Source organism: Talpa occidentalis, unplaced genomic scaffold (assembly GCF_014898055.3).
Source record: "Talpa occidentalis isolate TD23 unplaced genomic scaffold, MPIMG_talOcc4v2.1 talOcc4.11, whole genome shotgun sequence".
In the NCBI taxonomy this organism is placed as follows: domain Eukaryota; kingdom Metazoa; phylum Chordata; class Mammalia; order Eulipotyphla; family Talpidae; genus Talpa; species Talpa occidentalis.
Window position 1 is genome coordinate 47290393 of NW_023601104.1, and position 25222 is coordinate 47315614.

The window sequence follows — 25222 nt, forward strand, 5'->3', positions numbered from 1 at the left end:
AAGGATGGTTTAACATCCGAAAATCAATCAACGTTATCCAACACATCAACAAAAAGAAATATAAAAACCATATGATAATATCAATAGATGCTGAGAAAGCTTTCGACAAAGTGCAACACCCATTCATGATAAACCCTTGAAATTCTTGGGATACAAGGAACATACCTCAACATCATAAAGGCCATCTATGACAAGCCAACAGCCAGTATCATTCTCAATGGTGAAAAGCTGAAAGCAATTCCATTAAGATCTGGAACAAGACAAGGATGTCCACTCTCACCACTGCTTTTCAATATAATACTGAAGTCCTAGCCAGGGCAATAAGACAAGAGAAAGACATCCAAGGAATCCAAATAGGAAAAGAAGAAGTCAAACTATCACTATTTGCAGACGATATGATATTATACATAGAGAACCCCAAAAACTCCACAGAAAAGCTAATTCAACTCATCAATCAGTTCAGTAAAGTGGCAGGATACAAAATCAACACGCAAAAGTCAGTAGCCTTCCTATACACAAACAATAAATCTGAAGAAGAAGAATCAAAAAAAATCCCTTTTGTTATTGAAACAAAAAAAATCAAATATTGGGAATCAATCTAACAAAAGAGGTAAAGGACCTATACAAAGAAAACTATAAAACACTGTTAAAGAAATAGAAGAAGACACAAAGAAATGGAGAGACATCCCCTGCTCGTGGATTGGAAGAATAAACATTATTAAAATGGCCATCCTTCCAAAAGCAATATACAGATTCAATGCTATTCCAATCAAAATTTCAATGTCATTCTACAAAGAAATAGAACAATTATTGATGAAATTCATATGGAATCACAAAAAACCCAAATAGCCAAAGCTCTCCTGAAAAAAAAGAAGGGAATGGAGGCATTACACTCCCAGACTTCAAACTATACTACAACAAAGCCATAATCATCAAAACTGCATGGTATTGGAACAAGAACAGACATACAGACCAATGGAATCGAATAGAAATCCAGAAATAAACCCACAGATTTATGGTCAACTAATCTTTGACAAAGGAGCAAAGACTATGCATTGGAGCAAAGAAAGTTTGTTCAATAAATGGTGCTGGGAAAACTGGGTCGCTACATGCAAAAGAATGAAGCTTGACCACTACCTCACACCATACACAAAAATCAACTCAAAATGGATTAAAGAACTAGACATAAGACCTGAAACCATAAAATATATAGAAAGAAATAGAGGCGAAACACTACGTGATTTGCACATCAAAGACATCTTTACAAACACATCACCCAAAGCAGTGATAGTGAAGGCAAAGATAAACAGCTGGGACTACATCAAATTAAAGAGCTTCTGCACAGCAAAAGAGACAATAACAAAAACAAAGAGAAACCCCACCAACTGGGAGAACATTTTTGCACCCAACACTAATGATAAGGACTGATCACAAAAATCTGCAAAGAGCTGATGAGACTCAACAACAACAAAGAAAATAATCCAGTCAAAAAATGGGCAGAAGAGCTAAAAAAACTTCTCTGAAGAGGAAATGCAAATGGCCAACAGGCATATGAAAAAATGTTCAACATCACTTGCCATCAGGGAAATGCAAATCAAAACTACCATGAGATACCATCTTACACCAGTGAGAATGGCACATATTAAAAAACTATCAACAACAATGCTGGCGAGGGTGTGGAGAAAAAGGAACTCTTCTACACTGTTGGTGGGAGTGCAAACTGGTCCAACCACTGTGGAAGCTGTGTGGAGATTTCTGGACCTACTAAACATAGAGCTTCCATATGATCCAGCAATTCCACTCCTAGGTATTTACCCAAAGGACACAGAAACATCAATTCCAAAGAACACCTGCACCCCTATGTTTATAGCAGCACTGTTTACAATAGCTAAGCTTTGGAACAACCCAAATGCCCAAAAATAGATGACTGGATCAAGAAGATGTGGTCCATATATACCATGGAATATTACTCAGCATTCAAAAAAAGATAAACACATGCAATTTGCAGCAACATGGATGGCGCTGGAAGGATCATGCTCAGCGAAATAAGCCAAAAAGAAAAAGAAAAATACCGGATGGTCTCACTCATAGCAGGAATCTAGAAAACTTAAATAAGGGACCAGGAAATTGAATAAACTATAAGAAAGTGAAAATCAAATCAACAAAAAACTATGAACCAGAGACACTTTTAGGGGGGTGGGGGCGGGAGGGGAGGGATTGGGGTCAGAATGGGGGGGCTGCAATTGTATGGGAATATAACAATAAAATTTATTATTAAAAAAAAAAAAAAAAAAAAAAAAAGATAAGTATAGCCGGGAGGGGAGGGATTGGGGTCAGAATGGGGCATGTGCAGTTGTATGGGGGAATATAAAATAAAATTTATTATTTAATAAAAAAAAAAATAAATAAAGGTAGGGGAACAATAGACTATGGTGTAGAATTATGAGTACTTTGGTGGTAGATGTGTTGTGGTAACATACATCTGATAATCATATACGGTACTGTATAGGTATTGTATATGTGTATATACAGCATTGTATATGTAAATCATAGGTATATATACACAGTATTATACATGTAAATCATATACAGTAATGTAACCCAATATTACCTCAATTTAAAAAAAATGCAATTTAAAATAAAATAATATAAAATGGATAATTCTTTTTAAATGACCACAAACTTCAATGAGTGTGACTGGTGATAAGCATAAGAAATGATAAATTCACAGGATGGATTTAATTCTGCTTAGCAAGATCTATAAAGTCTATATAAGGATCAACAGTTATGCATGATCTTCAAAGATAACTCTGTTTGCCAGAAGCATGAACTTGAGGGAAAGCATCTCAAATCCAGGGCACAACTAGTAATTTCTCATAAAAGACTAAGTGATCGAGAAAAGTAGAAGATGAGACTAGAAAAGTACACAGAGACCAAAAAAAAAAATCTTGTGACTTATGCTTGCATCTGAATTTTATTCTTTTTTGGCTAGAAAACACAAGTTTAATTAAAAAATAAGCAAAGTTAATATTTGTAACTTGAGAGTTGAAAATATTTCTGTGTTCCTCATTATTTCCAAATTACATTTAAAACCCAGTTGGAATTAAATTTGGGGGAAAAAGTCTTTGCATGTAAATTTGGGGAGACCTGACATATTTTTCTTTTTTTCTCTCTCTCTATATACATACATATATATAATGACTATACATGTATACACACATATATACATATGTATGTATATATATTTTTATATCATTGTTCATTTTTGTACAATGCATGCTTGCATGCTTTGTCTTCCCATAAAATTCCCACCACCAATTCATCCATGAACCATCACCATTTTTTTAAATTTTATTTTTATATTCCCCATACAATGCAACCCCCTTATTTTGACCCCAATCTCCCTTTTCCCCACCCCCCCATAGTGTGTCTTGGTTCATAGTTGTTTGTTGATTTTGATATTTTCTTTCTTATATTTATTCTTTTTCCTGGTCCCTTATTTAGGTTTTCTAGATTCCTGCTATGAGTGAGACCATCCGGTATTTTTCTTTTTCTTTCTGGCTTATTTCGCTGAGCATGATCCCTTCCAGCGCCATCCATGTTGCTGCAAATTGCATGTGTTTATCTTTTTTGAATGCTGAGTAATATTCCATCATGTATATGTACCACATCTTGATCCAGTCATCTATTTTTGGGCATTTGGGTTGTTTCCATAGCTTAGCTATTGTAAACAGTGCTGCTATAAACACATGGCGCAGGTGCTCTTTGGAATTAATGTTTCTGTGTCCTTTGGGTAAATACCTAGAAGTGGAATTGCTGGATCATATGGAAGCTCTATCTTTAGTAGGTGGCAGAATCTCCACACAGCTTTCCATAGTGGTTGGACCAGTTTGCACTCCCACCAGCAGTGCAGGAGAGTTCCTTTTTCTCCACATCCTCACCAACATTTGTTTTTGCTAGTTTTTTAATATGTGCCATTCTCACTGGTGTAAGATGGTATCTCATGGTAATTTTGATTTGCATTTCCCTGATTACAAGTGATGGTGAACATTTTTTTATATGCCTGTTGGCCATTTGTATTTCCTTTTTGGAGAAGTGTCTTTTTAGCTCTTCTGCCCATTTTTTGACTGTATTATTTTCTTTGTTTTTGTTGAGTCTCTTCAGCTCTTTGTAGATTTTTGTGATCAATCCTTTATCATTAGTGTTATGTGCAAAAATGTTCTCCCAGTCGGTGGGGTTTCTCTTAGTTTTTGTTATTGTCTCTTTTGCTGTGCAGAAGCTCTTAAATTTGATGTAGTCCCAGCTGTTTATCTTTGCCTTCACTGTCACTGCTTTGGGTGATATGACTGTAAAGATGTCTTTGAGGTGCATGTCATGTAGTGTTTTGCCTATATTTCCTTCTATACATTTTATGGTTCAGGTCTTATGTCTAGTTCTTTAATCCATTTTGAGTTGGTTTTTGTGTATGGTGTGAGGTAGTGGTCAAGTTTCATTCTTTTGCATGTAACGACCCAGTTTTCCCAGCACCATTTATTAAACAAACTTTCTTTGCCCCAGTGCATATTCTTTGCTCCTTTGTCAAAGATTGGTTGACCATAAATCAGTGGGTTTATTTCTGGGTTTTCTATTCGGTTCCATAACCATCACCATTTTTTGATGGAACGTCAGTGCAAGATTTTAAACAGAAATAACAATCAGATTTGAGTTTATGAAATACCACTCTGACTGTTGTGTTGATGATAGATTATATCAGAGGTAGGAAAACTTGTTTACAAAGGGCTACAAGTAAGTATTTTGGGTTTTGTGGACCATGCAGTCTCTGTCATAACTACTTAACTCAGTTGTTATAGGGGAAAAACATCCCTAGACAATAGGTAAAGGAATAGGAAGGCTATGTTCTGATACAATTTTATTTTCAAAAAAAAAAAAAAAAAAGCAAACCAGGCAGCAGATTGGATTTGGCCCATGAGCTGTATCATTTGCCAACACTGGATCAGATGATTGTCCCAAAGCAACAAGATCAGTTATGAAGTGACTGCAGTAGTCCACATGAATGATAATGAGTGTTTAATTGGAGCAGTGGAAATGAAATTGCAGAAATGGATACATCAGCAGATTCATTAAGAAAGTAGAAATGGCTGCATTTGGTGTCCAATTGAAGGTTGTGGCTGAGGCAAAAGGGCTCCAAACTTTATAGTTTATGGAGAAAGCATATTGCCAACAATAAAAATATTTAAAAATAGAAAATTAGGAGTTCAGTGATACAAAGACTTCACCAGATCATGAATTACAGACTTTTTTCAATTGTTGCGTTACACTAAGTATTTTTCATCACAAATTATGTAATAAAGACATTTTAATAGATAATTATATGTTTCTACTTAATCTGTGGGATAAGTTTGTAGTGGGAAATTAAAATCTGCTCACTTAAGTTGTATATGAGCTAACTCACCACTTCTGTATTAAGTTTCCTTAAAAAAATAGAAAACTTTAGGGTCTTGGTCTGTCTTATTCCTTGCAGACTGCTTGAAGTAAGGAAATTTCTGGCAGCTTCAAGTCTATGAAACACAATATGAAAACATTTTCTCATACACTTTCAAGACCCTGTTGACAAAAACGAGGTTGTTGGACCATACAAGTAACTCAGTGTGGCGATTCCTGGGTAACACACTTGATCTCTAACACTTTAGTAAGAATAAATATCAGATCATGTGACAGGGTGGTGTTTATGGTGTAAAAACACAGAAGACAAAACAGATGAAATAAAACCGCAGAAAATTAATCATTATCCTCATTATAGTGAACATTATAGTGAACGTAATATATGGAAGTCAGTTGTCAGTAACTGTTTGCAAAGTCAGTTGGTATTACATCCATTATCTTTTCTTCCCTTATCTTTTTCCTCTTTTTTTTTTTGTATTCTCCCTACTGTATCTTTTCTTATTCTTGTTCTGCCTTATTTCTTATTCCCAAACTTCCAAATTTTTAATTTTTAAGGCATCTTTATGCTGTTTTCCTTAGTGCTTACGTTAACTTACATTCCCATCAATAGTACACAAAGGCATCCTTTTCACTATAGCCTTGCTAATACTTGTCCTTTTTGTAGTAATCATTTTCGCAGATGTAAAGTGATATCTTGTGGTTTTGATATTCATTTCTCTAATGATGAGTGATACTAAGCACCTTTCCATGTATCTGTTGGCCATCTTTATGTCTTATGTGGAAAAATGTCTGTTCACAACATCTATCGATTTTTCAGTTGGATTACCTCATTTTTTTTTTTTTGCTATTGAGTTAGAGTTCTTTACATATTTTGGATATTAACCTCTTATCAAATATATGATTTGCGAATATTTTCTCCTATTCCTTTATTATCTAGAAGCTTTCTAGATTGATACAACCCAACTTTTTTTATTTTGTTACCTTTGCTTTTGATGTCAAATCAAAAAAGCCATTGTCAAGAAAAATGTCAGGTTGCTTACTAAGTTTTTGTCTAGAAGTTTAATGGTTTCAGGTATTCCATTCAAGTATTTAATCCATTCTGAGTTAATTTTTGTGTAGGGTATAAGATTGTGGTCCAGGTGTATTCTTTTGCTGACATCAAAACATCTTAAAAGAAAGAAAACCTTTCTCAGACTGAAAATGGTTTGCTGTCTGAGTTTTCCAGTTTTCCCAACACCATTTATTGAAGAGATTTTCCTTTCTCCTTGGTATATTATTGACTCTTTTGTTATAAATTGATTGACAATATGTGCATGGGCCTATTTATAGGCTCTGTATTGTTTTCTTTTGGTCTATACATTTTTATGCCAATTATATTTTTTATATTTTTTTTAGCTTTTTTTACAAACTATAGCTTTGTAATGTAGTTTGAAATCAGGGAACATGATGCTTGCAATTTTTTCTCTGCAAGACTTTGTCTATTCAGGGTCTTTCATGGTTGCTTAGAGATTTTAGGATCATTTTCCCAACTTTCTATGAAATAGAAATAGACACCTCTCCATGATCGTTTCTTCCCACAATTTTGGTTCATATTCTTTTGAATCTTTCTTCATGAAACAATGGTTTCGTAATATTCTCTACAAAAAGAATAGTACTGCTATAAATCTGTGCCCTAAATACAGGAACATGAAATAAGTTCTATCTCATGTAATTCTAAATAAAGAAAAAAATGAGTGACACATTTCTAATTGTCCCTGCTCTATTGCCAAATATATTGCTGATAGAAGAAAAATTCCATTTTTATTAGCATCAGTGAGCATCAAATCCTACAATTTCCCACCTGTGATGACTGAAATAATTTTCTACAGCTTAGTCCTAGTTTACATACTTTTAAGAGTATTTCTCCTGCACTGCTCACATATCACTACTGGTAGTCTATCATGACAATACCAAGCAGAGGAGGAACACTGCAGGCTTAAAGAGAAATGGCACTGAAGGACTATGAACAGTGCTTACTCATCTAATTAACATTTCAAAGAAAATTGATAGCAAGAAATTGTGCTGACCTGTGAATTTACTGAGAATAGGAGCAACACACTGCTTCTCAGACAGCAAACCATTTTCAGTCTGAGAAAGGTTTTCTTTCTTTTAAGGTGTTTTGATGTCAGCAAAATTGTGGAAAAACCATTAGTCTTCAGTATTTCCAGGTAATAACTTTTGCTTATATTCCTTTATTCCTTTGAAAAATCCTACTTTCAGGTAACAGTTAACCATTACTGCACACCAAACTCTAAATGACTAAGAAGAGAATTTCTCACTCTGTATCCCTTGGAACACTAGTTCCAGCAATATTGTGCTACATGAAATGACGCACACTCTTCTTTTAGGAGTCAAAAGACATATTAGTATGTTAAGGACTCTGCATTTTGCATAAATAAATCTTTTTAACCTTATTTAAACAAGTGTTTCCCAAATTGATATGACTGTGAAGCTACCTATCCCCCAGTCCTTTCCTGGCTATGATTATTGCCAGAATATTTCTTTCAAAATGACTTAAAAAAAAAGGATTTCCAAGAATAAAAATATACTTAGGGAAACATCAGTAAAGTTTCCATGAATTAAGGAAATGAGGAATTAAGGGTGTGGCATTTGTGAGTTTGTTTTGTTTTGTTTTGTTTTTTGTTTGTTTGTTTGTTTTTAGTGGAACTGGCATAGAACTAGTAATATTCTGTGGACCAGGTTTGGGAAATAACTTCTCCCAAAGAACTCTGAACCAAAGCTATGATACTTCAGACCTGGAATTTTGGTTGAATAGAGAGTAAGTCTTCTTATAGTTCATAAAATTACATCAGGTAGGCAATCATTTGTCATTATTCAGTATAAAGGCCCTGATCAAGTCCATTGCTGTGTCACTAATTCTCAAAGGATATGAATAATAATTCAGCCCATTGATTTCCCAGGCACAGGGAATGTACTTCAATGTAGCACACAGAAAACTATAGCAGATTGGATACGTTGTGAGCCACAGGCAAAATAGTCTAAGTTCAAGTACTTACTGAATTCTACTTGCCAGTTTTCATGGCATATGTGATATTTTTAGCTAATTAGTAAGTCATGAAATCCAGCAATAGTACGCATGTTATATAAGAAATATGCTACTGTATTGACAAAGATTCTCTCCTGAACCAAACCCTAATCAGTCTCCTTTGAGAAATCCTCTCACCTAAACTCCAATTTTGGACTTCTGTGTCTAGCTTCATATATCCTGCTTTTAGCAAACCCCTGTTAAGTAAGCTCAGTAAGAATCTCTACCTTCGATTTCTGATCTCTCACCCTATGTGCAAATTACTTATCCCCCACCCTCCCCAGGTAATACCTGATCACCCTGGCCTGACTTCAGCAAGAATCCTTTCAATTCAGTTTTGCCAGAATTCCCTTACCCCTGTTTACTCTTAGTGATTTTCCATCCACTGACCCTCACCCTGCTCCCTGACTATAAATCCCCTCTTATCAAGATGCTATATTTGGAATTGAGCCCAGTTCTATATTGAAGTCTCTCTTCCCATATTGCAATAGTTGTGGAATTTTTAAAAAATGGCTTCAAATACTGTCCCGCTCCAGTTTTTCTTTAACAATATGCAAACTTCAGTAATTAATTTGAAGTAGAAAGTAATGAACATTTGCATCAACTTGGAAAGGGTTTATTAAAAGTACTTGAGGATATTGAAAAACTAAACTGACAGTTTTAAAACACAAAGGCCTCTGTTTATCCATAAAACATACATATGATTGCCACCAGCAATTTTAAACTTCCTTTATGAGTGAACCTCTGTCTGCCCCTCTACAGAGTGAAAAGAGGGTTCAGATTCCAGGCCTACTCAGTTCTTGGCTCCTCTGCTAAAACTGCCAATTAGAGCACTTTGTCATATGGACATCTGTCCACTGGATTGAGACCAGCTCATTTCACAAAGCAGTTGTCAAATGGTATCAACTTTCTATGACAACCAGTATTGGATTCAAACCCATGCCCTTGGAGGTTGCGTGACTTCCTCTCCTATCCCTAAGGCTTTTAAATGCCCAGAATGTAGGCACACAAATTTTCAAAGCTAACTAATTATAAAATCAGATAGTCATCCTCATTTCCTTAATTCATGGAAATTTTACTGATGCTTGCATTTATTATAGAAGAATGATTCCCTAAGCATATTTTTATTCTTGGAAATCCTGGTGTTTTTTTTTAAGTTATTTTGAAAGAAATTTGTAAATTTAACATTGTGTCAATGACTGTTTTTTGGGGACCTACTACCAGTTAGGCAGTGCGAAAATACAACCAGTTTCCATTTGTTTTTTCCCTGAGCATATCTGCTGAAAAGCTGATAAATTCATTTCCTCTCTTCGCCAGAAAAATTCTTTTTTATTTTTAATTCAGTATAGTGCAAGGCAAGAGGAGCAAAAAAGTTTTTAGAGGGAAAGGTAATGTTTGAAGTTACATTAGTTTGAATGTAGTTTAGTTTCTCAACTATATATAATTACTTTGAAGGGGGAAATCATAAGAATAGCTTTATTGTTATATTTTTGCCAGTGGGTGTATGAAGTGATTTTAACTTACAGGTAATGATTATGTAATTGTATTGATACAGGGCATACCAAGCTTAGTGAATCATCCAGACTGACAAGAGGAGGTGTAAAAATTCTGCGGGCTTCTTTTCTGTTTCATATTCCTGCCTTTACAAAGGAGAGAAGTCTTTCTCTCAGGTTGGGGAAGGCGGTGGTAAGTGAAGCTCCAAGATCATAGATATAAATGCGTCAAGAGATGTGTCAATTTTTGTGATGTGATTTAAAAATTAATCGGGTGATGGTGAAACTACCCAGCACAAATGATGTCTGTATCATAAAAAATGCAATGCAGATGGCTGTCAGGAGCTACCTACCATTCAAAGATGAAGTTCTAAACTTTACAAAACTGAACTAAGATACAAATTAATTTCACTGATTTGTTCCATGTTGTTTGTACCTGTTTTACCTCCTTAGGACATATTTATTGCATAAACCCAACCATTTATTTGGACAGGAAAAGCAACACAAACTATAAAGGTCTAGTGGTAATGCTGTATTCTTAGGTAATTAAAATTTCTACTTTTGCAACCAAAGGCCCCTGCAGTCATAGCTGATTAAAAGTACAAAAATTTAGATCTGGAGAATAATTGTGCCAAAGACAATGCTTGACCAAATGTAATTAGCTGAATTTAGATAAATTCTCAATCTGGCTTTCTTTAACTTGAATAGAAAAAAATCACACACTTCATTGAACATGAATGGATTTGAAAATGAACATTTGAATTATATGTGAGGATATTTTCCCAGAATAATAGGCCTAAGATTTTTTGATGTGACAAAGTAGAAATTTGTTGACCTTAGAACTATATCAGCTTTCTGTTTTTACTCTCTAGTTCTATTTGCTGATTTTTGTTAATATTTATAATAATAGAAGTAGTAGGTGAGGGAAAGCAGGAGAATAACAGATCCATTTAAATCTTTACTCTTTGTTTTTTTCAGTGCTTCTTGTTCTTTTTCATAGGGATAATTAGAGATAAATGGTATAGTATTATATTTGCTCAGATAGCAATACAAAAATGCCTATTTCCATCATTTTCAGTAATAGACTTTCAAGCTATATTTTCCTCAAACTTGATCCTCATTATTCCGGTAATATTTAAGCTATTAATTTCTCCAGAGAGTGCTTTTTGAAAATGGTAAATTATAAGACAAATCCCAAAATTACATTTTCTTTAATTTACAGTATTGTTCAAGCTCTACTGTTAGCATAAATGAATAGTCTGAGCTGCAGCCTGAAATAAAGCCTTAAGCATTAAACAGTTGGCTTGGAAACAGAAACATTAAGAATATGATTGAAATTTTTTTACAGAAGATGAAATAACAGCATGCACAAAAGCTCATTTATGATAATTCTAACATTTCTGCTAGAGTTATAGAAAAGTAACAACATTTACCCAAAAAAAAGGAAGAAAGAAAGAAAGGTGAAGGGTTTCACTTTCTAACCAATTGCAATGATACCAATTTTACCCTTAGTAAAAAGTGATTTTCACAGTTATATAGATTCATTTTTTTCTAAGTTGAAAGTTTACCCTGTTGAAGGAACACAAAGAGCTTTTCAAAACAAAAGTCAACTAAAGCAGAAAGTTGTTGTGTTTGATGTCTAAAATGCACTCCTGCTATAAACATGTAAAAATAACAATAAATTCAGCTAAACTGCATGTTACATTAAGAGATATTGAATCTATAAAGACCTATAAACATCAGCAAATGTAGCTTATTTTATTATAAAATATATTAACTATGCTAATGGGTGATGAAATAGTAGGCAATTAAATCACTGAGTCAGTTTCATATCACATTAGTTATATCTGCTAGTTTTAGTTTTGTTTGCCCTTTTTAGGGATGGAGGCTGCAGAAAGGAAAATAGAAAATATTTTTTATAAAATTATGAAGACCAGTCTTCTTAACAATATTGATAATCTGATAAATTGCCAATGATAACCATCTGAGGCCTAAACAGGCACTTGTTATTCTTCAAATGGAAAGCTACAAATTCTTTCAGACTAAGAAAATCACTTCCTCCATCTAGTGGTAACTGATTGTAATTCTCCCAAATTCTAAAATACATTTCAACTTCTTAAAAATGTTATCTTGTTGTTATACCCAAGCTTGTATCTGAAAATTATATTTATGTGGGAAATTAAGCTAAGTTTTGCTACTTTTCTGAAAGATTTTCCTATAGTCTGAAAGAAGGTGGCATTACTATCTGCAGTAGTTCACCCTTGAGTCAAAAATGAGTAATAGGGGTTTCCTGGTGGTGCAAGGGGTTAAGCACAGAACTATGAAGCTATTCACAGACACTGCAGCACGAGTTCCATCCCCAACCAGGGAGCTAACCCACATGGCACAGCAGACCTCTCCTGTCTCACCTGCTACTCCCCTCAGCAGTGTATTTCAGTCAATCTGCCCGTTCGGTTCCCCACGCTGTCTCTGGTGAATCCTCTCACCCCACCACCCCCCCACGCCTCTGGCCTGTACCCCAGTTCTTGTATGCATAAATAAATAAAACTTTTTAAAAATGAGTAATAGTTCCAATTTACAATCAGTCAGGAAAACCTGATATACAGATATAAAAAGGTGAATAAAAGAGGACATGTATTAATTACCAAATGAATGATAATGGCAGATACTACATGAACTCTGAAGAAAATAGCTTTTTGTTGATAACTGTTGGTTGAAAAAGACTTCAAGGAATAAATGTAATTTAAATAGTCTTTAAAGAGATGGCAAGAATTATATAACCAGAAAAGACAGAAAGGCCTTTCAAGGTTTGGGAGTCAGGGAATAATTTACAGACAAATTTGGAGAAAAGAATGTATCTGGCTCTGGAATTTTGGGAAGACAATGGGTATACTCTTTCTCTGCAATGACTGAATCTAGGTGTGCAGTCAAGAGGAGTTAGTGTAGGATAGAAAGTTATTGTAGATTTGTTAGAGAGGTAATATAGAGTGTCTTGATGTCAAAATTAAAAGTTCAACCCCAGGAATTAATGATGGTGATATCCATACACCATCACCAATGGTGGTGAGCCATACATTGTTCATAATCGGCTTTGGTGTGTTCAAGAATTTCTTGAAATAGACAAATTTTTCTGTGTATTCGCATGTGTGCATTTCTATATGGAAATTGTCCCTAATTGTCATCAGATATTCACTGGGGTTCATTGCTTTATTAATAGGCAATTGCCAAAGATTTTAAGAAGCAAACTGACATTGAACTTTGGAAAGATTCATCTGACATTGGTGTGTAGGATAGTTTGATGTAGGTGGAGGGTTTACTGATATTTGGACTGATATATTCCCCCTAGCACAGACATATTGAGATATCTACTGCCCTGATTACATGGTGCTTTGTTCTTCCCTTTTCTGAGCACTTAATAATTTGTTATGAGATGTTGTATGTCTGAAATCAATTCTTTTAACAGAGGTATTTTTTTGAAGATTTATTTTTTCATACATACAAGAACTGGGGTACAGGCCAGATGTGTGGGAGGGTGAAAAGATTCTCCAAGGACAGAACAGGGAACAGAACAGGCAGACCGACTGAAATACACTGCTGAGGGGAGCAGTGGGTGAGACAGGAGAGGTCTGCCACACTACGTGGGTATCTCCCCGGCCGGCAGGGATCGAACCCACTATGCAGAGGCTGCAAACAGCTCCACAGTGCTGCGCTCAACTGCCTGCGTCACCAGGGAGGCCTAAAATCAATTCTATGATAATTTGTACACCCATGCAAGTGGGCCCTTCAAAAATACCCATGAGCTTGAAAAAAATTTAGGCATCTTTGTCAACTCTGATGTTCTTTCTAACTGCATTTATACTTGGGATTGAGACCTTATAATGACAATAATAATCATAAAAGTTTTCATTTGTTGAGGACTATATACCAAGCACCAAAGTAGTTACATTTGTTCACTGATTACTTATTGAGTGCTTATTATGTGCCAGGGAGGTTGTTAGTAATAATTCTTTGGATAATCCATGGTTAATGATATCTCTATAGTTTCACATATGAGGACACTGGAGTTTAAAAGTATTAAGTAACATTCCAGTAGTCATCTTGTGGATAGCTGGGACAGCTTTGATTTTAACCCATACCACTCTGATTCAGTGAGATGTGTCAGAGGTAGAACTGAAAAAGTATTTGGCCAGGATGCAAGATTTCTGAATGCCTGTTATCTTATTCTGCCATAGCTATAACTTTCCTTTCCCTTCTTTTCCTTGACCCTCCATCCAAACTGCCCTTACCCTCCTGGTACCCTTGCAAAATATCCAAGGGATATAGGCACAGAGCCCAAAACCTAGAGAATATGCCTTCTTTATTACTGTGAAACTTTTGTCCAATTGCAGGAACTGTAACAGGGTGGTCCCCAGGAAAGGGGGAGGTTCCCTGCCCCACCCAAGGGAGGGTGGAGCTAAGCAGGAAGAGAAGAAGCTGCAAGAAGAGACTGAGGAAGGAAGGAAGCAGAATGGAGCCAGGAGACCTGGAGGAGGCGCGTGGAGCCTAGAGACAAGTGAAGAAACTGCGCTTGTCTTTTGGTCGTGGACTGGGTGACACAGATGTGGGTGAGACCCGTGGGGAGGTGACAATGGCAGCTTTTATCTGGATGTTGATTTTGCTCTTTTCCTTCCGGGCTCGTCCGGTTGTTTGTGACCCTTTTCTGTGGGTCCCCACTGGAAGATGTTTTAGACTTGTGGCAGGCTTTGGGGCCTTGCTCTGGGCCGACCCCATATGGATGGAGTTTTACCCATATGGATGGGTAACTTTGGGTGCTTCATCTAGAAACTAGACTCTTTGCCTCACCTGTATTGTTTCCTAGTTTTATTAAAGTTCCTTCCCATTAAAGTCTCCTATGTTTTTGTGTTGATGCGGCGGATGGCAGAACCCATGTAGAATAGGCAGGTTTGCGGGGTTTTGGGCTGCCCCTCTCCCTGTCCTATAACAGATTTGGCGCGAAACTGTCATACTGGGCATTCATGGACAATGCTGCTGACTAATTGTTGCTTCTCTTACAAACATTGAAACCCTGAAAAAAAGACTGTCTACTAAGATTGCACCATGAGATCTCTGCCACCATAGATATGGTGGAATAAAAATTAAAAGGGGGGATTGTAACAGGGTGGTCCCCAGGAAAGGGGGAGGTTCCCTGCCCCACCCAAGGGAGGGTGGAGCTGAGCAGGAAGAGAAGAAGCTGCAAGAAGAGACTGAGGAAGGAAGGAAGTAGAATGGAGCCAGGAGACCTGGAGGAGGCGCGTGGAGCCTAGAGACAAGTGAAGAAACTGCGCTTGTCTTTTGGTCGTGGACTGGGTGACACAGATGTGGGTGAGACCCGTGGGGAGGTGACAATGGCAGCTTTTATCTGGATGTTGATTTTGCTCTTTTCCTTCCGGGCTTGTCCGGTTGTTTGTGACCCTTTTCTGTGGGTCCCCACTGGAAGATGTTTTAGACTTGTGGCAGGCTTTGGGGCCTTGCTCTGGGCCGACCCCATATGGATGGAGTTTTACCCACGAGGGGATGGGTAACTTTGGGTGCTTCATCTAGAAACTAGACTCTTTGCCTCACCTGTATTGTTTCCTAGTTTTTATTAAAGATCCTTCCCATTAAAGTCTCCTATGTTTTTGTGTTGATGCGGCGGATGGCAGAACCCATGTAGAATAGGCAGGTTTGCGGGGTTTTGGGCTGCCCCTCTCCCTGTCCTATAACAGAACTAGTAGCCAAGTTCCTTTTTATAGCTTGGGTTTCTCAAATAGTTTTCCTAAGAAACTATTTAAACGTTGTTAATTACTATGCCATATTAAGTATTTCATGACCAAAAATACCATAAAATGCTACATTATATATTTCTGGCCTACTGTTTTAAAAAAAAATCAACAGATTAAAAACTGAGAAAGTTCTGCAGGAAAAGAAAGATTGGATAAATCTGATTTAAAAAGTTTTTCTCAAATTCGTTTGACCAAGAACACTCTTATCATGAAACTCCTACTGATATATTGCAGAACCATACCCCACATTTAAAAAACTTTGGCTATCACAATGACAGACTTAAGCCATCTACAATGCTAAAAACAGACCCACGACAATGTTACATTGTATTGATGTAGCTTCTTCAGCACCTACAAAATAGAGTTTCTCTGACCCCAAACATTCCATGTGTTCACTTTTCCTATATAACAGACATTCAGTGTGGTACATAAAGAATATGGTTACAAGACTCACACTCACGAAGAATAACAAAACACTATTAAATTTCGGAATAAATGTGACCATTGCTTCAACCCTTTACAAACAATGCATCAATTGCTTGCTTAAAAACATTTCCCAAACAAAATCAATGCAATCAATTCCGAAAATATTAAGATCTAGACCCACATAATTCTGACCAACCATAATCTATAGCAGAGAAAAGAAGACAAGAAAAAAGAACAATTTCCATTTTACTGGGTTGCTAGTCAATTCATGCCCGTTGTCACAGAGTCCCCCAGTTGTGAACTTGTTTCTCTTGGAAGAAAGAACCTGCGAGGAAGTTAGCTGTGGCCATAGAATTCCACATCCTGAGCGTTGAGGGAGTAGATGGGAGATACATCATTTAGCATACTGCCGCACTACCTCTCCCAGAGAATACTTGAAACTTCTGTTTTCTTTCAAATTTGTAGAAATTTCATTTTGGGGGCCTCCCTGTTCACGCAAAGGGTTAAGACGCAACCTACGAAGCTGTCTGCAGCTGCTGCAGCACGAGTTCAATCCCAGGCCAGGGAGCTTCCCACATGGCGCAGCAGACCTCTCCAGACTTTCCCGATGCTCCCCTCAGCAGTGTACTTCAGTCAATCCACCTGTTCTGTTCCCCACTCTGTTTCTGGTGAATCCTCTCCCCCCACCCGTACCTCTGGCCTGTAACCTGGTTCTTGTATGCACAGATAAATAAATCTTTTTTAAAAAAAAAAGAAATTTCATTTTGGGCACCTCAACTCATAACATCTTTTCTAAAGCCCCATTCTCTACCTATTACCTATCCCACAAATTTAGAATCTCAAATTTTCTCTTTCCATTTCCCTTTGATTACTGCATTTCTGGCACCCAAGTCTAAAATGACAGTGGATTCCCACTTGAAAACCGCTTCCCTACAGTCTTTTGAACAAAGATCACCACATTTATAGCAGGCAATTCACAAAACCCTTAATCGCCTGCATTTCTTCATCCCAAACAAAATCCTGTGATGTTGATGACCTAGGGCTGCTAAGAGATGGCTACCCATGCCTTGTCTGAACTTTCTCACACCATTCCTTACATTGTCTATAGAGAAGTGTTATTGTTTTTGAAGTCTGTGGGTTTGGAGTGCGGGGCCCTGAGGTTCACTCTGGGAAAGCTTTCACCAGAGCTCCTTTTTCAGTGACATGCAGCGAGTTTCCCAGGGGAGTTTCTCCATGAGACAGAGACATTTGTTATATTTACAGGGTAGGTTTATTAGGGAAGGGATAAAACAGTTAAAGACACTTGCATAGACACAAACGGGCAGGAAGAGCTGCCCCAAAAGGGACAGGTTTGCTCAAAGAGGCCTGCATGGTTGCAAGCCGGTGGCCTTGACAGGTCACAGGCAGGCAGGAAGCTGCTGCCCTGCTGAGGGAGAGAGTTGGTGAAAAGATGCGCCTGCATAGTCACAGGTGGGCAGAAGGAGTGCTGCCCCCAGCCAGTGCAGAGACTGCACTGATAGAGTCTTCTGTTTGTGAGGGGCTCACTCATTGTAAACTGTCAGTTCCTTGCTAATTTTGGATAACTATGTAGAATTTGAAAGGGACCGAGATTCTACAATGGCCTCAATCTCCATATCTTTACCTTTGGGCCTGTGCTCTAGACAGAGCTGATACCTGCTTGGATGTTATGCTTTGTAATCTAGGCGTCGTGTCTGTGCCATCAGTGACTCGGGATACAAAGGATACTCCCATACTAGGGTTGTCCGTGCCTCAGGATACTAGTTTCTGCATCTGTGTTGATGGTTATGCTAATCTCTTCTGCCCCCACCTTCTTGTGTGAGCCAGGTTTCTGGTCTTGTGGTGCACCTCCTTTTCAGTGTTTTGTCTATTCTTGTCCTCCATCAGAAGCACCTTAGTCCCACATTTGCCTCACGTGAAAAGAATGATTCAACAGTTTTCTGAACTGGACCTACTGGTGGTGATCTATTTAAAGAGTCTAATGATATATGGTATCTATATGCTTGTTATATAATCTCGACCTGCATTGCTATTTTCAGTTGAAATCCATAACAGAAGTCATTTAGAAAAAACAGATACAAAAAATGGAAGAGAGGAACACAGAAAAAGCTTCATGTTTTCAAGTTTACTGGATTATTTGTCACGTTAGCTTGTAGAAACAAACATCTTTATGGTGAGAAACTCTAGAAGGGATTTGTCATGAGATTATTTTTTTTACCATTATTTGGTAACTTAATATTAGGAAACTGCTTTAATCTTTGTTTTGTAAAAAATACAAAAAGAGCTGATAAGGTTCTTAGCTTTAAAAGACATAGTCTCCCACCTTCCATAATTTATTTTGATACTTATATGTATCCCACAGTATTTGCTACTAACACTACATAATGAGTGGCAAGCTCAAAGTTACAATAAATTATGCATAATTTAGTCTTTGGAAGGTCTATAAATACAGTGTGAAGTGTTCAGCTTGTTACTTGATGCAACATCTGAAATCAGATTGCTTTGATGCAAATGTTTATCTCAACGTTATAATTGTGGCATGAATTCTTCTGAATTTATTTTGTTTGCAAAGAGCATTTTATTAATTAGTTACGCCAGTCTCAAGGGTATTATATTTTTTTAGAGACATCAGTGTCAAAACCTCTGCAAATATAAAATGACTCATTTTTAAAAGAAGAGAAGTTTTATTAAAAGATTTTTTAATACCATTTGGAGGACATAAGTACTAGACCCACTAGAAAATAAATTCCTAAAGGTTTTATTTTCCAAACATCTTTTAAGCATTGAAAAATTTAATTTTAGTGTTTATTGCTTCTCATTATCCCATGTTCTTTCTTTTGACAAAAATCAGAGTACAAGGATCTTATCTTTGGGTTCAGTTGTTATAAACTAAGATGACTCAATCACAGCTCAGCCAGGTTAGGCCTGCAGTGCTTTGCACAATGTTCTTAACCTCCATGTGTTCAGTCTCCTCATCTATAAAGTCATAGTTATCATGCTTGCTGGGACTATTGTAAAGATTGAATTAGTGTTAGGGGGAAAAGAATGTCCTAAAGCTAATTCCATACAGGCTTTGCGGACTCCACCCCCACCCCAGGCCAAAGCCAAAGACACTGGGAACTCCAAATCCCATCACCACCAAAGGGAAGGTGGCTGGGACCTGAGGGTGGGGTTAAGCAGCCAGATTGGTATAAAGCCAGACACGTGGGCTTTGGAGGGGTTCCCCCATTTTGACTCTCCGCCAGCTCGCAGCGTCTGGCCAGCTCTGAGAGTGCCTTTGGGTTTCCAGGTCGTCGGATCGGGTAGGACGCATTAAAGACTTTATTTCCCTATTTTCTCCCTGAGTTGTACATTTTCCTTATTTCCTTTTCCCTTGTAAATAAACCTTTTATTAACCTTTTGTGTATGCCTGTAGTGGAGTATTAATAAGTCCCTTTTAAGTGCGTGGGTGAGGACCCACAGCCAGGCAACCCGTTCAATATCGGGGCTGCCCTATAACATTAGTACTTATAAAGTACTTGTCTGGCACATAATAAATGCCCTAAAAATGTTAGATAATATTATTTCTAAAATATTTAGTGACTGATTTTCAATTCTACATTATTTAACTCCCTTTAGACATTGGCATTTCATAACCAGTCTCTTCCTTGGAATTTACTCTCCCCTTTATTTCTGTGATACATCTTGGTCCTGATTTTCCCTCCCACTTCTCTAATCTCTCCTTATAAGTCTTCTTACCTATAGCCTTGAATTCTTATGTCAGTGTTTCCATTTATACTTTCTTCAGACCTCTTATCTTCAATCTTAAAATATACCTTTTCTGGGCCTCCCTGGTGGCACAGCGGTTGAGCGCTGGGTTGCGAAGCTGCCTGCAGCCTCTGCAGCACCGGTTCGATCCCTGGCTGCTCCCTGGCCACCCCCCACCCGCGGCCACTGGAGGAGGGTCCCACATGGCACGCAGACCTCTCCTGCCGCCCGCTGCTCCCCTCAGCAGTGTACTTCGGTCCTTCTGCCTGCTCTGCTCCCCTCTCTGGCTCTGGTGAATTCTCTCACCCTCCCGCCCTTCTGACTGTACCCAGTGCTTGTATAAATAAATAAATAAAATAAATCTTTAAAATATACCTTTTCTCTGTATGATAAGCTTCCATTTTCTTGGCTACTTCTTATATACTAATGGCTTTTAAACTTGTGTTTTTGCCCTATACTCTCTTGATCTCTGGAGCCATGTATCAGTACTTCTAAAGCCTTAGCAATTTATGCCCAAAAGGCAATTCCCATTTAAATAAAATGTTTAATTATGAGGTTGAGGAGGAGCCCCAGACTATCTATAAAATTTTCTCTTCAGAAGGAAGAACTTCCTCTACCCTCTTAAGCTCAATGTTTGGGGCCCTATAAATTAAACTAACAAAACATAGAAAAGAGGTTTTTATTCACGAACATACATAGAAGTTCACAGAGATATGTGACTCAAAGAGATGATTACAATTTGGGGGCTTATATAACATATTAGTATGGAAAGGATAGAGGCATTTCTGGGAGAACAAATGACTTCTTAGAAGTGGGGGGGGGGTATTTAAGAAAAACAGAGTTTTTTTGAAAGATAAGTGGGCCCTTAGGAGAAGACATGAAAAATATTGTTACAGGGCAGGGAGAGGGGAACCCCAGACCCTGGAAACCTGCCTGCTCTAAATAGGTTCTGCCATCCGCCACATCAACACAAAACATATGAGACTTTAATGGGAAGGAACTTTAATACAATTAGGAAACAATACAGGAAAGGCAAAGAATCTAGTTTCTAAATCAAGCACCCAAAGTTACCCGTCTCCTCATGGGTAAAAGTCCACCCAAGCAGGATTGGCCCGGAACAAGGCCCCAAAGCCTGCCCCAAGTCTAAAGCATCTTCCAGTGGGGACTCACAGAAAAGGATCAGAAACCACCAGACAAGTCTGGAAGGAAAAGAATAAAATCAAAATCAAGACCAAAACTGCCACTGTCACCTCCCTGCAGGTCTCTCACCCACATCTGTTCAACCAGTCCACGACCAAAAGGCAAGTGCAGTTTCTTCATGTGTCTCTCGGCTCCATATGCCTCCTCCAGGGCACCTTCTGGCTCTCCATCCTGCTTCCTTCCTTCCTCAGTCTCCTCTGCAGCTTCTTCTCTCCCTGCTCAGCTTCACCCTCCTTTTTGGGTGGGGCAGGAAACCTGGAACCTCCCCCTTTCCTGGGGACCACCCTGTTACAATATGACAGTTTTGTGACTGACTTGGTGTGAGGCCAATTTCTCATAGGCAGGAAAGGAAGGTAAGAAGAGAAGAAGGGAAGGGACCAGAAAAGGGGAGGGAAGAAAAAGGGGAGGGAATTGCTCCCAGGCATGAGATTTAAGAAAAGTGAGTATTATTGGGAGGCTCTGCTTTTAGGCAGATAAGAGATTTCAGGAACTCAAAGCATTCAGCTTTAAATAACTTTCATGCCACAGTGGCTCATTCTGAATCTCTTCACTTCATAATTAACCCTTCTTTCTCTGCTTCCTCCCATACTTACCCTTGGAAAACCAAGCAACTGCAATTTTCAAGTAGAAAAGAACTGGGATATAGGACACTCTAACCTAGTGCTTCTATTGCTGCCAAGCTATGCTTGCTGTATTTGAATAGTTATGGATAATGATGATAATGATCATGACTATTAGGTGACATCTCCTAAGGTGGTCTTTGTATGCCCACTTGTCAAAATGTGGGAGATGTTCTAGGATAGTACAATGTATATAAGGAAAAAATTGTCACGTTGTCTAAAGTTGTGACTGCACATATGATGTGGCTAAGACTTGGGAAAGATTACAAAAGGGTAAAGTGATTACTGCAAGGACTGGTCATGCCAGTCAAGAGAGAAACAACCTTGGATACTGGCGAAGAAACATCTTAGCCCCAAGAAGGTCAGCAGTTGGGTAATATACCATAGATCTTTCTTTTTTTTTTTTTTTTTTATGAGGTCTAAGAACCTCTTCTTTTTTTTTTTTTTAATAGAGGCATGTTTTATTTATTTATTTGTTTGTTTGTTTGTTTTGTTTATACAAGCACTGGGTACAGTCAGAAGCACGGGAGGGTGAGAGAATTCACCAGAGCCAGAGCGAGGAGCAGAGCAGGCAGAAGGACCGAAGTACACTGCTGAGGGGAGCAGTGGGCGGCAGGAGAGGTCTGCGCGCCATGTGGGACCCTCCTCAGGTGGCCGGGGAGCAGCCGGGGATCGAACTGGCGCCGCAGAGGTCGCCGGCAGCTTCGCAACCCAGCGCTCAACCACTGTGCCACCGGGGAGGCCCTACCATAGATCTTTCTTAGGTCTTGTGTACAAGGCATTTTGACTAATTTTACCCATCCCCTCATGGACAAATACCCAGCAAAACAGGGTTGGCCCTAAGCAGGGCCACTGACACCTGAAAACTTGCAACAAATCTAAGGTAGACCTTTTGGTGGGGAACCACAAGAAAAGGATTAGGCAGATCTCAGAGAGCTGGGACCAAGAGAAACATTGAAAATACAAAATGCAGCAAATAAGACACCAGAAAGTCAGAACCACAGCTACCAATGCCTCTGCCAAGGACTAGGAGCAGCCTCCCCATGGGTTTTTTATCCACCTCTCTTCCAAGTGTCTCTACAAGTCTCTCCTCCACATGTGTTCTCCAAGTCTCCTTCCAAGCAGTCCCAGGGTGCAAGTCATGCCACAGAAGCAAGAGACTGGCCTACCTGCCTTTTGTCTTATATATATCAGCTCCACCACTAGTTCCCAGTAGCTCCCCTGCTCAGGAAGTCTGATTCATGACATAATGGCATATGTAAGCCAGGGTAGCTGCATGTAAGTGGGAATAGGGGAAATAGTGCCTCCTTTTTGTGAGGTGTATCTGTAACAGGCATAGAAGCATTGCACTTTTTCCCCATACCTTGCCCTGTGTATTTCTTTGGTCTGACGATTCCTGAGTTACATCCTTTTATAAGAAATCAGTAATCTAGTTAAGTAAACAGGCTTCCGGAGTTCTGTGTTCTCCTGTAGAAAATTAATCGAACCCAAGGAGGGGGTCATGGGATTCTCTTATTTATAAGCAGTAGGTCAGAATTACAGAATAAAACCTGGACTTTCAACTGGTGAAGTCCAAGGAAGAGATTGCTGGAACTTCTCATTTCTAGCCAGTCAGTGAGAAGCATGGGTGAACTGGTGATAAACCACTTTTTACTGGTGTCTAAAGTTGCTGGAGGGAGGGGATATGGGGTAGGAGAAATTGCAGTCTTGTGGAACTGAACCTTTAACCTGTGGAGCATGATGCTATCTATGGGTAAATGGTGTCATAATTAGTTTGAATAGTTGGTGTCTAAGAGTTATTTGGTGACATGGGAATATGACCTCCACCACCCACCCCTGTCTCTGTCGCACGCTCAATCTCTCTCTCTCTCTCTCTCTCTCTCTCTCTCTCTCTCTCTCTCTCTCTCTCACACACACACACACACACACACACACACACTGGAATTGAGTCCAGAACTTTCTTTTAGGTGTGCCAGAATGTTGTCCAGATGTGGACATCTCTTATGTCTCTTATATCTTCTTTTTTTTTTTAAAAAAAAAAAAAAGATTTATTTATTTATGCATACAAGAGCTGGGGTACAGGCCAGAGATGTGGGGGGTGAGAGGATTCACCAGAGACAGAGTGGGGAACAGAACAGGCAGACTGACAGAAGTACACTGCTGAGGGAAGCAGCAGGCGAGTCAGGAGAGGTCTACTGCGCCATGTGGGTTGCTCCCTGGCCAAACTCATGCTGCAGAGGCTGTGGATTGTTTCATAGTGGGTGCATAACCCCTTGCACCACAGGGAGGCCCTTCTTATATCCTCTTGGCTATAGGAAGGTGTACCTGGGAGCAATTGGTCTGAACTGTACCAAAGCTCTCATGTTTTCTACTTCACTTCTCTTTTGTCACCATCTGGAATTCCTTTGTGAGCCTTCTCAGCCATTCTGGCACACCTAAAAGAAACCCTGATAAATGGGAGGACAGCAGTTTGAGAATAAATGTGACCTTCTCTTTTGTCTCTCTACCAAGTATTCTAAGGCACATTCTACATTGTTCTAATCTCACCTGCCCCATCCTGGAGAAAGAAAATGTCATAGAAACTAAAGCTGAGAAAAATACCTAGATGAAGTAAGCAATGAAAATGGAGGAGAGAAAAGAAGTTCTGGCATTCTCTCAAGGCTATGCTAGTGTTTTATATATCTTTATATGCTTCTAATAGTTAGCTTATTGTAGCTGCTTAATATGTGCTGGGGGGAAAAATCAGTATATAGAGTACATAGGGTGAGAATAAAAGAATGTATTTCTGGCATATATGACTTTAAATCTTTATGGGAGATCTAATACATTAGCTGTCTAGAAAAATCTGCTTTAAAAATTTTATTTAAAATTGGTAACCTAGAAAAACACCATGTGTGGTATTTGGCTTCTAATCAGAATTTTTATTGAAGTAAATGTATTATTTCTTCTACAATGAAAATTTTTATTTACATCTCCCTGCAAGCAAAATGTTAGCAAGAGTTAGCAAGGGTTGATTGGAGGCAAGAAGATAGCAGGAGGGAAACTGAATGAATATGGCAAGGACTCTCCTCCTGCTGTTTTTACTATTTTCAAAAAGCAAATGAGGAAGTATGGAATTAATTTAGTGAAATGTTTAGTAGTTTTTAAAGAGCTTAGTTTCAATATAAAAACATTGACATGGGCTATTGATGTGAATTTACTTGAATAGATGGAAACAGTGAAACTTTATTCAAGAATATTATAAACAAATTTCATGAATATTTATTGCAAAATCTACCAAATTATAATTCTTTACAAGTGCTTTGTTCACCTAAAATTTCACTGTCATGAAGTCATTGCACAGTCAGAGTCTGGAACGCCTGGTATAAATATTTACTAAGTGAATTATAG